Source organism: Leptinotarsa decemlineata, unplaced genomic scaffold (genome assembly GCF_025532065.1).
Source record: "Leptinotarsa decemlineata unplaced genomic scaffold, Ldec_3_MD MMD2_tig00026314_RagTag_RagTag, whole genome shotgun sequence".
Taxonomy (NCBI): domain Eukaryota; kingdom Metazoa; phylum Arthropoda; class Insecta; order Coleoptera; family Chrysomelidae; genus Leptinotarsa; species Leptinotarsa decemlineata.
Genome location: NW_027412684.1, coordinates 3,682,196 through 3,695,281, shown reverse-complemented (window position 1 = coordinate 3,695,281; position 13,086 = coordinate 3,682,196). Strand labels below are relative to the sequence as shown.

The 13,086-nt window shown below is 33.8% G+C and overlaps 1 protein-coding gene and 1 long non-coding RNA gene across 3 annotated transcripts in view; one reads left to right on the top strand and one right to left on the bottom strand.

Moving 5' to 3' along the window:
- Window positions 1-7,282, bottom strand: part of CARPB (Carbonic anhydrase-related protein B) — a 1,001,903-nt gene extending 994,621 nt beyond the window's left edge. Inside the window, exon 1 of one of the 2 annotated variants that reach the window (XM_074181445.1) lies at window positions 6,742-7,282. The gene's annotated coding sequence lies outside the window, so the exon portion shown is untranslated. The remainder of the gene's footprint in view (window positions 1-6,741) is intronic. The other variant, XM_074181443.1, reaches the window with a different exon arrangement.
- Window positions 7,283-8,013: 731 nt separating this feature from the next.
- Window positions 8,014-12,494, top strand: LOC111508084 (uncharacterized). The gene is made up of 2 exons (XR_002722480.2): window positions 8,014-8,277; window positions 12,399-12,494. It is a non-coding gene; the product is annotated as an uncharacterized lncRNA (long non-coding RNA).
- Window positions 12,495-13,086: the final 592 nt, after the last annotated feature.

Sequence of the window (13,086 nt, the reverse complement as noted above, 5' to 3'; positions counted from 1 at the left end):
ATTCCAGCGGCGCATTTGCTTTTTCAGCTGCAGGAAAACCCGGAAAAACCTGCAGCACCACATCATCTGAAGATCTCAACCTGCCAATATCCTCTCTTATAAAACAAAATGTATGGTGTCTCCAGAGACTCCACTAAATATAATGTATCGCCAGAACACTTAGTGACACGACTATCGCCAAACTTAAACCAATCCGTTTCGTCTTTGACCAAGGCGTAATAATGACCAGATTCAACGTCAGAACCACAGTAAACAATGACTGCATGAAGCTTATAATAGTGGTCTGCTAGATTGAAGTGTTCATCTATTTCGAACCTTCCTAAGAGTTTGGTGGTTCCGTCAGAGTCATGTTTGATTATTATGTGTTATTATTAGATTAACTGGTGCCTCAGCTATACTTGTTTTCTCATAACAGTCAGTTAGTTTGGCGCATATTTGGCAATACAGTCGATCAATTCCATTTTCAGATGAATTAACAATAAGCTTTTCACGGACTGGTTATTAGTCATATTAGGAAACGCTAGTTGAAGTTCTAGAAATTCACATACGTTTTTGCTACTTCTTGAAGATTTACTACAAAGTAAACAAGTGAGGATTTTTCTTAGCAAAATATTTACAAACACAAGACGAGGTAGACCGTACGGAGCCATTCAATCCAGAGCGGTAAGGAGTATTGATTCTGCTATTGTTTTGGGGATCTTGTTGAGTATTCAACAAGATCCCCAAGAATTCGGAACAAATCTCTTGTTGTCCTAACGAGTATCTAGTAAACTTCAAAGCCTCCAGGAAATCGGTGGGAGGGAAAGACCATACATTCTTACGAAACTGCAGTTGCATGAACATGTGTTTGAATTTGGTGAATAAAAAATCTGTTCAAAATCTGTTTTTCCGTTAACCAGCTGTCGCACCCCTACGAACGACAACTCTCAGAAGTCGAAACTTGTGCGAGCTAAGGATTAACGAGGTCTTACCTTTTAACGTGTAATTCCTAACACGGGTAGGTAGGAAACATTCTCGATCTCGTTCATCATTAAAACCTCGTTCTTGAAATTCTTCGTCATGAACAACACTTTCAAAATACTATTCATGTAGCAAGTGTTTCCTAAATTATCAAATCCATGTGAAAAAATTGTGAATACAAAGGTTGTAGATCTTTTTAATACCTACAACTTTACTATTCAACTTTTTTCCATTGTACATGTAGTTTTGCCAGAAATCGATATAAACCATTGTTTACCCTCAAAAACTCGCCTCTCCCACTTCCTGAACACGGATCGCACGTAATTTATTTCTTTTGTTTTCATTTTTATCATATTCCTCTCCTTTTCTATTGTTTCATCCTACTATTATATTTATTTTTTTACTTTTTACCATTTTCGAAGGGTTCAGCCCTGGTCTAAAATGTTTTTGAAAATTGTTCAATTATTATCATGGATAGTGTTATTAATTTTCATCAAATAACGGGTCGCTCCATTCATCATTTAGATTGCTTGTCCTGCAAAATATTTTTGATGAAATTATTTTTGGTTCCTGTAAAACAACTTTACAGATCTAATACATCATATTTCCCTGTATTCACGAAAACGTTTGAGCAAAATATTATCTGTTGAAAATCTGTTTAAAATCTGTTATGTTTTTCCGTTAATCAGCTGTCGCCCCCAAACGAACGACAACTCTCAGAAGTTGAGAAACTTGTGCGAGGTAAGGACTAACGAGGTCTTACCTTTTAACGTGTGATTCCTAACACGTGTGATTCAAATCAAACAATTTAAATATCAATATCCCTATACATCTTTTCAGTTCCAATTGAAAGGAGTATATTTTTAGGAAAGAATAATTTTTGGGAAAAAAGGCTTTGATTTTCTACTTCTTTCTCCATCTTCATACAAAAAATGTCGGAAATTTCCAAAGGCAGGTAGAAAGCGATTAATTTAAAAAAATTCTTTACACAGATGTGTATACCATGCATAGAAGTTACTTTCAGACACTAACTGGAAGAAAAAGTCCTTTCGAAACAACTACTTTCATATAAACAACTTCTGAGAGTTGTCGTTCGTTTGTAACAGAATTAAAAAAATACTTTCAAAAGAACTACTTCCATATGAATATGGACTCACACAAAAAACACATGAAGTTTTTGACATCCGTTTTTCTTCGAATATAACCTCGTGCGTCTCATTGAAGGGGCATGATAACAAAACGTGTTTCAACCGCTTCCATTGTAGTCATTGTTACTCAATTGAGCTACCATCTACTATAATCGCACAGAGTGATTCACTAATAATTGATTCCAAGAAGTACCCGCTATTTCAATTAAATTTTGTTTCGCAAAATATTCCATTCGGCGCATGGAAAAGTACGGACAGTAAAGAAATCAACCGACCGTATTTCATGTACACGATGAATACATTAGTGCCCGATCATTAAAATGAAATAGTATATTTAGGTGGCAATTTTCATGGAATTGAATGTTTGGAAATTATTGTGAATAAATCAAAATAAGGGTTTTCATTTCATGAACATTCTCAACTGCACACTTTCAAGTTATTTAACCACACAATTAAATATCCTTGTCATTTTCAACCTGAGATCTGAAAATGAAACGTTGTAAAAAAAGGATATGTTACAACATTTTCTTTATCATCAAATGAGGCGGTGAAAGCTATCAGCATTGTAATTCAAACAAAAGAGATTTAGATTCTGCAAAATTTATCTATGATTAAAAAAAAAAGTAATTTTTTGTGCTAGGAATCGCGCGTTGAAAAGTAAGACCCCGGTAATCCTCAGCTCGCACAATTTTTGATTTCTGAGGGATATCGTTCATAGGGGGCAACAGATTTGAACGGATTTTAACGGATTGTCGATTAGTTGATACAAATCTCATTGAATTCTCATATTATACGGTGTCCGCCAAAAGTGTCATAAAAGCCGATGCATTGGATAATGCATCGAAAATCAGTAAGATTGTTTAAAATATGATTAAAAATAAAATTGGAGAGTTCCCCATCTTTCCCCTGTATAAAAAAATTTTTATTCAAGGTCAAAGGTCGGAAAAATTAGTTTTTCGCGATTTTCAGCAAAACGGTAAGTTTTATCATAAAAATACTCCAGACAAAAATTGTAGATAATAAAATTATCTACAAAAAATGTTTCTGTACTTTTTTTCCTACGAGCTACCGTTTTTGAGATATAACGATTGAAAAAGTTGTAAAATTTGTAATCGTCATAATATGCACACATGTCCACGCTACCTATGAGGTAGTGTACTTAGCGAATTTTTTCAACGTGGTTTCCCAGAAGGCGTATTTCACGGGTCAGTTGTGATCCTGTTTAATTTGAAACTATTGCAAACTTTCAAATTCTTCTTATTCTTCTTCTCGATCTTCTTGTTCTTGTTCTTATTCATCTTCATCCTGAGTATTACACGTAAACTGCGTTAATAGCGATGTATCGCATTTCGCCTCGTTAGAATCAAACGGATCCTCCACTGTTGGTGATTCAATATTAGAGCACGACTGGCCTTGACAATGTGTACATGCCAGAGAACAAAACGGACCGGCTTTTTTGGAAGCACATTTAGCACTGCACCCCTTTTTGCAGTTGCAAAAACTTATATTCAGTAGTTTTTCCGGCGCAGGTGGAAGTAAACTTTGGACTGGTTCTAATGAATTGTTGACCAACTTCCAATCCCAGTCTGTAGGGTCTAGCTGATAACCAAGCCACACTTGGTAATATCCCCGAAAAAGATGTTGATGAGCAGCAACTGAAGTTGGAGGAAGACAAGGTAATTATACTTGTTTTTTACTTTTGGTATTTTTAACAAAACACGCATATCTATACTTATCTAAGCAGGTAATTTTTTTTATAGGAGCTCCGTACATAGAAAGAAGAAAGCGAATGCCGTTAGTGATAATTTATTGTCGAGTTGAATTACTATTTTTTAAAACTTCAGCACATTGAACTAAATTTTGTTTTTCAAACATTTTGAAAACTGTTATTTTACCCCTCCTATAAAATGCAGATGTCGTATCACAGTCAGTTATTGCCTGTGAATATAGCACATGATTTTGACACTTTGCAAAAGTAGATAAACTTTTTGATGAATATATTTCCGATTGATGTTGAGCTTTTCCTGGTTTCAAGAAGAAAATAGTTTTTTCAGTTGGAGTTCGAGGAGTGAGTAATACGAGTAAATCGACATCTTCACCAACAACAATAGTTGTATTTGTCAAATTGAACTGTTCTGTTGCTGTTTCAATTATCAATACATTATCATAAATTAATGGACTGGGTTTAATTTTATCTGATATTCTTATAGTTATAACTTATGTATATTTTATATTATAAGTATAAGTTACAATGACCAATAGAAAAATATTTTAACATATATTACAACTGTAGAGATGTATATACGTGACGTTCTCATGCATATTATGACGATTACAACTTTTACAACTTTTTGAATTGTTATATGTCAAAAACGGTGGCTCGTTGGAAAAAAGTATTGATACATTTTTTGTAGATAATTTTATAATCTACAATTTTTTGTCTGAAGTATTTTTATGACAAAACTCGCCATTTTGCTGAAAATTGCGAAAAACTAATTTTTTGACCTTTGACCTTCAATAAAATTTTTTCAATACAGGGGAAAGATGGGGAACTTTCAAATTTCATTTTCAATCATATTTTAAACAATCTTACTGATTTTCAGCTTGCTGGGAATTTAGGTAGCTTTACTCTTATTTTTTGCTCTAATTTGACCGGATTATGACGTCTCGTAGAGGATACAAAATATTGAATTCAACTCAAACTCACTCAAATATTTCGTGGATGGGAAATTTTTTTCTTGAAATGTATTCATATTAGCGTACAGAGCAAGTCCAAAATGTTGCATATTATAGAGTGAGTTATGAATTTTTCTTTAAAAAATTGAATTTACGGGGTGGGGTTAATTTTCTGCCCAAAATGATATTTCAACATTTCAAGAAAAAATTCCTATTCACGAAATATTTGAGTGAGTTACGGATTTTTCTTTAAAAAATAGAATTTACGAGGTGGGGGTTTACTTTCTATCCGACAAAATATTTCATCATATGGGTCTTGTTCTATACGCTAATATGAATACATTTCAAGACTAAAATTTTCATTCACAAAATATTTGGAAGAATTATTGATTTTACTTTGAAAATTATTTAATTTGGGCAGGGTATTGATTTTGTGCCCGACAAAATAATTGAACATATGGGTCTTGTTCTATACACTAATATAAAGACATTTCAAGAAAAAAATCCCCATTCACGGATATATTCTCGACAATTTTCAAGATAACGGAGTTATTGTAATTATTGTTTTCAATGGCGGAAATTTAGATTATTGAGTAAATTCATGGCCGGACACGAGTTCGATGCCCATTTTGGCAACCGCTGATTGTCGGGTCCCGCACGTCGCTTCTATAAATCCAGCGCTAAAACTCGTGGCTGATTTCACACTGATTATATTTATCATTAGTGTCAACTGTCATCTGTATATGATATTTGTATTGTGTCCAATTTTGTTTTTTTTTTCATGTTTAAAAGTTGTTTTCATTGAATCAATTTTATCATTCATATCATAAAAAAATTTTGTTTGCAGCACATGTATTCTTTTATGTTGGCTAGTCTGTGTATTTGTCATTAGTATCAGAAAATTATATTGTTCAATTTTGAGTGTAACTCTTTGTTTGACAGACGCCTTTCATTACATTCACTTATCATCCTCATCATTAAAGATTTTGTTGGCAGCATATGTATTTTTTCTGTATAAGTATCTCTGTATATTCAACATTAGTTTTAACTGTCATCTGTAGATGATGTTTGTATTGCCTGATTTTGTTTTTTCATGTTTGAAAGTCGTTTTTATTGTATTTATTTTATCATCCAATTCATTCAAGATTTTGTTGACATACAACACTTGTATTTTTTCTATGTTGGCTAATATGTGTATTTGTCATCAGTGTCAGTTGTCAAATGTAGTTAAATTTTCAGTTTTTGTTTCCTGTTTGATGGTCGCTTTCATTGTGATCAGTTTATCATCCTCATCAATTAATACTTGGTTCGTTGTGGAATGCTTCCGAATACTCTCTCATATTCTGGACTGTTCTATAACTTTCCAGAGTGCGAAATTTCTAGCCCCTACATCTTCATGGATACGCTGATATAACATCAGAACAGAAAAAATGTGACATACATGTCACCTGGCTATCTGGCTGCTTGAATTTAGGTGGCAGTCAACTTTCTTATAGTCAGTAACTGGGTTTTCTGAGAATTTTATAGAAATCGAAGAGTTGGACTATATTCTCATCTTCGTCCAAATGATTCTATAAAAAAGAACTCGTTGAGAATATAACAGAATTTTACTTTTTATACACCTTCATTTTTTTCAGATTGTGAATCGATTGCTCATATATATATCAAGTATATGTATATTTTGAAAACTCCCCTAATCAACAAAGGAAAAGGAGAAAAGATGAACGCAAATTGAAATAAGAAAAACCTAACTACTGCAGTTCTAGTTCTCGGCAGAAAGCTTATCGAATAATCCCTCACTTACGGTGGTTAACCATGAATACCTGTTTAAGTATTTTGTAGGGCGCTCATTTATATCTATTTTGTTGTAGCCGTGAATTTATTGTTACTTGCCACAAGTAGACCAATGAAATATTCAAATGATAGAAATAAACAATACAAATATAAATCCGCTCACCTTTGTTGTCACTTTTTATGGAACTGGCCCGTCCATTACCGAACATCAGATAGTTCCTGGCACAATTATAGTTCCTAACACAAATCACAAAGAAACACAAAACGTCAACCATACGAGAAGAAAGTCATTTTCCACGATAATTTATTCCAAAAATCTCTTGAGATTCATAACCGCATTTTAAGTAACATTTATTCGGACGAACCACACAAATCTCGGGACGCGCAAATGTTAATGACAGGTTAACGTTACGCAAATTTCTTTTGTTTTGTGAATCGAGTAAGCCGAGTTGTTTTGGCACTGTCGATTTATTAGGCAAAAAAACAGGTATTTTGAGGTGTAGTTTGTTGATTCAGTAATTTACTGTGTTGCGATGATGTTATATTGGTAGTGGAATCTAAGTAAAATTGATAATACGTAGTCTTTCTTTCAATCCAAGTAGGTTATTAATGAAATTTTCGTTAATCGAAATTTGATTTTGTCACCAAGTGCTACTTCAATCGAAATCAAAAGTAACCAAAATACCTCGAAGTAGGGTGATTTGCAACATCTGACAAATTTAAATTTTTCACAAATAGGTCTCAGAAGTGGGGTTATTACCCAAATTATCGAAAACAGTTGTGAGGGAAATTTTCTTTAATGAACGAGGTATGTTCAAAAATAAAGGGAATTTTCTTTTAAAAAAAAGTATTTGTTAGACTATATTGATGTTGTCGCCTTCAAAATAATCCCCATTGGATTATATACACTTGTGTGGGCGCTTTTTCTAATTCTCGAACATCTTTTCAAACTCGATCAGAAGGAAAGGCATTTAGCTGTTACAGCGATACACTTTCAATGTCATCTATGCTTGTGAAATAGGAAAAATCACACGGAGCCATGTCTGACGAATATGGAGGCTGGGGCATCGTTATAGTATTGTTTTTGGCCAGAAATTCACGAACAAGAAATAAAGAAGAGCAGATGCAGTATCGGGGTGAATAAACCATGGATTGTTTTTCCACTAATGCGGATTTTTTTTTCTGATTGCTTTACGCAAATCATCAGCTATTTCTCTTAAAAACACGTTTAACCTTGGCGGTTACCACGAAGAAAACAATGAATACAGATACAAATTTAATGAAAAGAGAAATGAAAATTTCTATGTTTTTTACCAACAAATAAAAGTGGTAAAAAACATAGAAATTTCCATTTCTCTTTTCATTATGATTTCCTATGATCCGCCCCTGATAAATTCAATGTTCTCCAACAATCTATGAAAATTTCAAAACAATATCGAGTAGTTCTTGCATAATATAAACAACAAGTTGGTTATTCATTCGAGTCGATACCAATGAGAAAGCCATGAAAACTTGTGCGAAGTTCAAAATATTGTTAATTGTATTGTTTGTCCTTCTAGAACCATGTTCTTCTCCATACGTTCCTAGACCAAGAAATTTCACGAGAGACCACCCTATTATATCTCCATGTCCAAGTGGTGAAATAGTATTGAGGGGAATGTGTAGAAAGGTATATAATTTATATACCGAGCCATAAAAAGTGAGTACTTGAAAATAGAAATGTTTATCATCTTTTAAGTTATTTTTATACCTTGCGGGATCATTCTACTAAAAACCCACACACGTGGCAACAGCTGTAAACGACTACGACAATATAATAGCATTTGTAGTCCAAATAACTGCTTCTATCAAGTCTACAAAATTAGCACTAGTTAGAAAAAAAAATATTTTTTCCAAATTGAGTCAAAAATTAATTGGTGTAATGTAGAGCAGGTTTCTTGAAGATATACGAGATGAGTTTTTCAAACTCAATTCTGATTTTTTTTTTATATTCTGGAAAATCTGGCGCGGTGTTCCATATCTCAATTTAGGAAACACCCTGTATATTATTGATCCATAAGGAGCGCCAACGAAACCTCTAAAAATTTCATCCATCACTTTCACTATGGAGAACGAAGTCCACAACGAATTGCCTTTCTTAGACGTATTGGTAAAGAGGACCGACACGAAATGGGAAACATCTGTATATCGAAAACCCACTCACATACGACAGTATCTGAACCAGAAATCCAACCACCATCAATCGACTAAGAGAGGAATCATCAAGACTCTACTAGACCGTGCTTTTGGGCTCTGTAATACAAAGGAAGGTCTCGAAAAGGAACTAGGCATCATCAAAAATGACCTACAACGGATTGGTTACTCCAGAGTGATGGCAGAACAGGCCTTAGCTAGAAGACAGCAAGAAATCCACAAGGAAGAGAAGCCGCCACAACCAGTATTTGTACTTCCCTACATCAGAGGATTATCGGAAAGGATGAGAAGGATTGGGTCCAAGTACAACATCAGGACCTGCTTCAGATCCGGGAACACTATCCGTAGCAGCCTCACAAAAACCAGGCCACTAAACGCGGAATGCGATTCCAAGAATTGCATTTACCGGATACCCTGCGAGTGCGGAGAATCATACATCGGTGAAACTAAGAGGCCATTGAAAGTTCGCATTGCTGAGCACAAGAAACATACACAGCGAGGAGAAACCAACAAATCCGGAATAGCAGAGTATGTTTGGACTCATCAACATAACATCAAGTGGGCTCAAGCTGAAATCATCCATAAAGAGGAACACTGGTTTAGGAGAAAATTCAAAGAAGCCGCGTATATTTTATCCAACAATGCATTTAGTCAAGCTAGCGTAGAGATACGTAACATATGGAAACCTCTAATCGAAGGAAAAACGCCCAATTCCCGCCAAACGGTCATCTCCCGCTAAAAACCAATAAAGCGGAAAAAGTGGAGAGGGGATAGGTGAAAGCACTCGAGCGACCTATAAATAGTCAGACCTCGGAGGAATAAGTCCAGTTATCACCCGAAGACGATTGTGGATACTAACAATCGAAACGTCGTGACATAAGTTGGTTTGCAATCTTTTAATTTTTATTTTTCATTTCTTGTTAATAATAATTTTTTATTTTTATTTTTTTCAGCTTTTATTAATATTTCAATTTTTTATTTGTTTGGTTGTTGCTTGTATGTTATTTCTTTGTAATTTCAGTTTTTTGTTCAATAAAATTGTTATTTTCGGTTAACCTTATTAATTTTGTAATTGTTTTTTTCAGGGTTTTCAAATCAATTTATATTATATCAGACAATGGAAGTCCGAACTGATGAAATACACCACGAAACATTGTCAACCACCTTCAAATATCAATTTCGATTGTTACCTATATTAACTTACTTGTTCACATCTGCTTGTCATTCACAGAAATAAGTAGGCAAACCTACCTAGGCGTTAAAAACTATCAGTTGAATTGAAATTCATTCAGATATGAAAACAGTGAAGGTGATAAAAAAAATTATCAAAACCAATTCAATTAAAAATAGCTAGTTATCTGATAAGTGAAAGTCGATCTCCCACCGGCCGCTAGACTATCAGCCTAGCCTATTATTAGTTAGTAGGTTTGTTATGTATGTATGGATATTTATTATAAATGAGATCGCCCAACCATCTGGTCCTCGCGAATAATTGTTTTTCAATTTGGAAATCCATTCTATAATTTCATTTTCTGTTACTGGTCAAAAGAACATAGTAGACTGCACCAAAAAGTTTTCAAGAAAAGGCGGTGGTAATGATTCAATTTTTTTTATTTCGTCGGCCATTTCAGAACATATGCTAGTGAAATAGCCATCAAAAGCATAAAATTTTCAATGGGACCTGTTATTAGCTCACCCTTCTCATTTTTTATCCAGTATTATTACTAAGAGAAACTATCTTGTGAGGGTTTGTATGTACCTACATTGTTTTTTCATTTTATCTCTTTTACGAATAGACTCTTATGAGTTTCTTAGTGATTCACGGCTTCAATTTCTAATAATTTTTATTGATTTTGTTATATCTAATATTTTTTGAGGGCTGATTACATGTTAAGTTTATTAGTAAATATGTCATATGCTTCTTGCACGTCTGTGGAAGTGAGAACATATTTCCAGATTATTTAATCAAGTAATTAACGGTAATTAACTATTTGGATTATTTCATTAAAACCACTTTCTTTACCCTGTAGTAGTACCCTGTATCCTGTAGTACTGTAGATGTAGTAATCAGTGTAGTTAGTTTCAAATGCAGTAGGATTTATCTCATCTCTGGGGCCTCTCTGATGTTTGTTTTCGAATTGAGTTGAAATCCTAAGATATTCTACTCTTGTAGGTCTACTAAATGATATTTTACATTTAGTAGACTATTCAAAACAGTTACCTGAGTTGGCAACCTTTCAGTTCCAGGTCTCGGTGATAAATTTGATATTTTCGCATTCATTTCGAAAATATTCCGAGTATATAAAACTTATGCCTTTGGAATGATCCGAAATTTGGAGATGATATTTTACCTATGCAATCTTTTGAATGATATATCATACATGGTATCTATGAAAAAGTTGAGGGCTGAGTAGGTCCCTCTGGAAACCTTCAGTTAGAGGCTTAGACTTTTTTTATACTTCTATCCGTTTTGAAAATATACAGGATGGAAAATTACCATTGAATAGGTCTGTATACAATATAAAGATATGTATACTTACAATATGTACAGATAACCTTCGATTATAATTTAACAGAACAAATAGAATTTCGACCCTTTTAACCATTTTATGCAGTGCGACCCAGTTAAAACGAGCCACCTTGAGATAATAGGAGAGTAACATTTAATTTGGAAGGTTTTTTGATTATGTTTCCAACCATGTGACATTTTCAACTTTACAACGAAAATAAATTGAAAAAAAATAAATACTTTCATGTCTTTATCCTTACAACATACAATTTATCTATGTTCAAACTGAGCACTATTGAGTGATACTGATAAAAATAACAGAATGAAAAATCACCCTGGAAAATTACTTGTATATGATCCTAAATTTCATCACCTAGTTACTGCAGAAGTTGTTGATGTTCATTTCAAAATTAGTTCTCAACTTTGTTTTATTGCGTTTATTATCTACTCGAGTTTTCAACGAGAATCATCCCGACAGAAATGTAAGACATAAATGTTACATGAATTCATGAGAACTTATACTGTTAATAACAGGCAACTTGTCCGTTCGGAAATATTCAATAACGAAGGCATTAATGTTACCGTTCTAGACTATATACGTTGATTGATGGAAGAGCTGCAGTATTGCACTAAGTTGTCCCAAAGAAATAAATCATACATTTTCAGATTTTTTCGCGGACAAAAATTCCACTCCAAGAAAATTAAAATAATTCATGAATTAAACGAAGTTGAAAGACATTTCAAATATGTTATCACTTGAAATTTTCGATATTTGAGTTGGGGGTGGTTGATAAGGGATTGATTCCTAAATAAATATGTGTATACCCGGATACTAAAGTTGAAGTATTTCACATTTTTTTTCACAGTCTCAATATCAAATGACTCATTCAGGGTGACTCAATTTAACCGGAATGCACTGTATATTTTTCATAAGTGGAACAATATTGAAACATTTGAAAATTCAGGAAATATATAAGAAAAGTCATCCTATGTCGAGTTAGCGAAATACAATTCATATGTCAAATAAAATGGTAGCAAACTGATGGAATTATCTAATTTAGGAACTTTCAACAATTGAAAATAGTATTCCCATTTTACATTGTAAACTTATTTTACAGAGGCACACCAGCAACCTGCCATGGAAATTAGAAAACAGTAGTCAATATTGTTGAGAATGGGCAACATATACATTTTCAATAAAAACTGAGATTAGAGCTAACTTGCTTTTTTTGCCATCCCCAATTCATGTTATGGAGATAAGCCTACACAGCATTTATAAACAAATAGTTAAAAATGATAATAAAATAAAAACGTGAAAGACCTGGGACCTCTGCACTTCAAAAATCTGTTTTACAAAATCTGTTTAAAATCTGCTTTTCCGTTAACAAGCTGTCGCACCCCTACGAACGACAACCCTCAGAAGTCGAAACTTGTGCGAGCTAAGGACTAACGAGGTGTTACCTTTAACGTGTGATTCCTAACAAACAGTACCAAGGAACATCATCGCAAGTCCAATTAATTGACTTTGTTTATATTGGCATACTAATCAGAAATGGCAATTAACATAAAAAACTGTGCCATCAAGTAGGTGACTTCAAGCTATAACACCTCCTTCTACGAAGATGCCATCTATGGAATAAACAGGAGACTCAATCCACGAATGCGAAAGAAAAGTCGTTGTAAAGTCAAACATCGAAATCGACCGCCGCGCCGAACGGAATTTGCTTTTCACAGCAGATTTCACTGAAAGGCAACTAAATGAAACTTCAGCCCAAATATAAAGCATTCGTGATCCAACACCACACA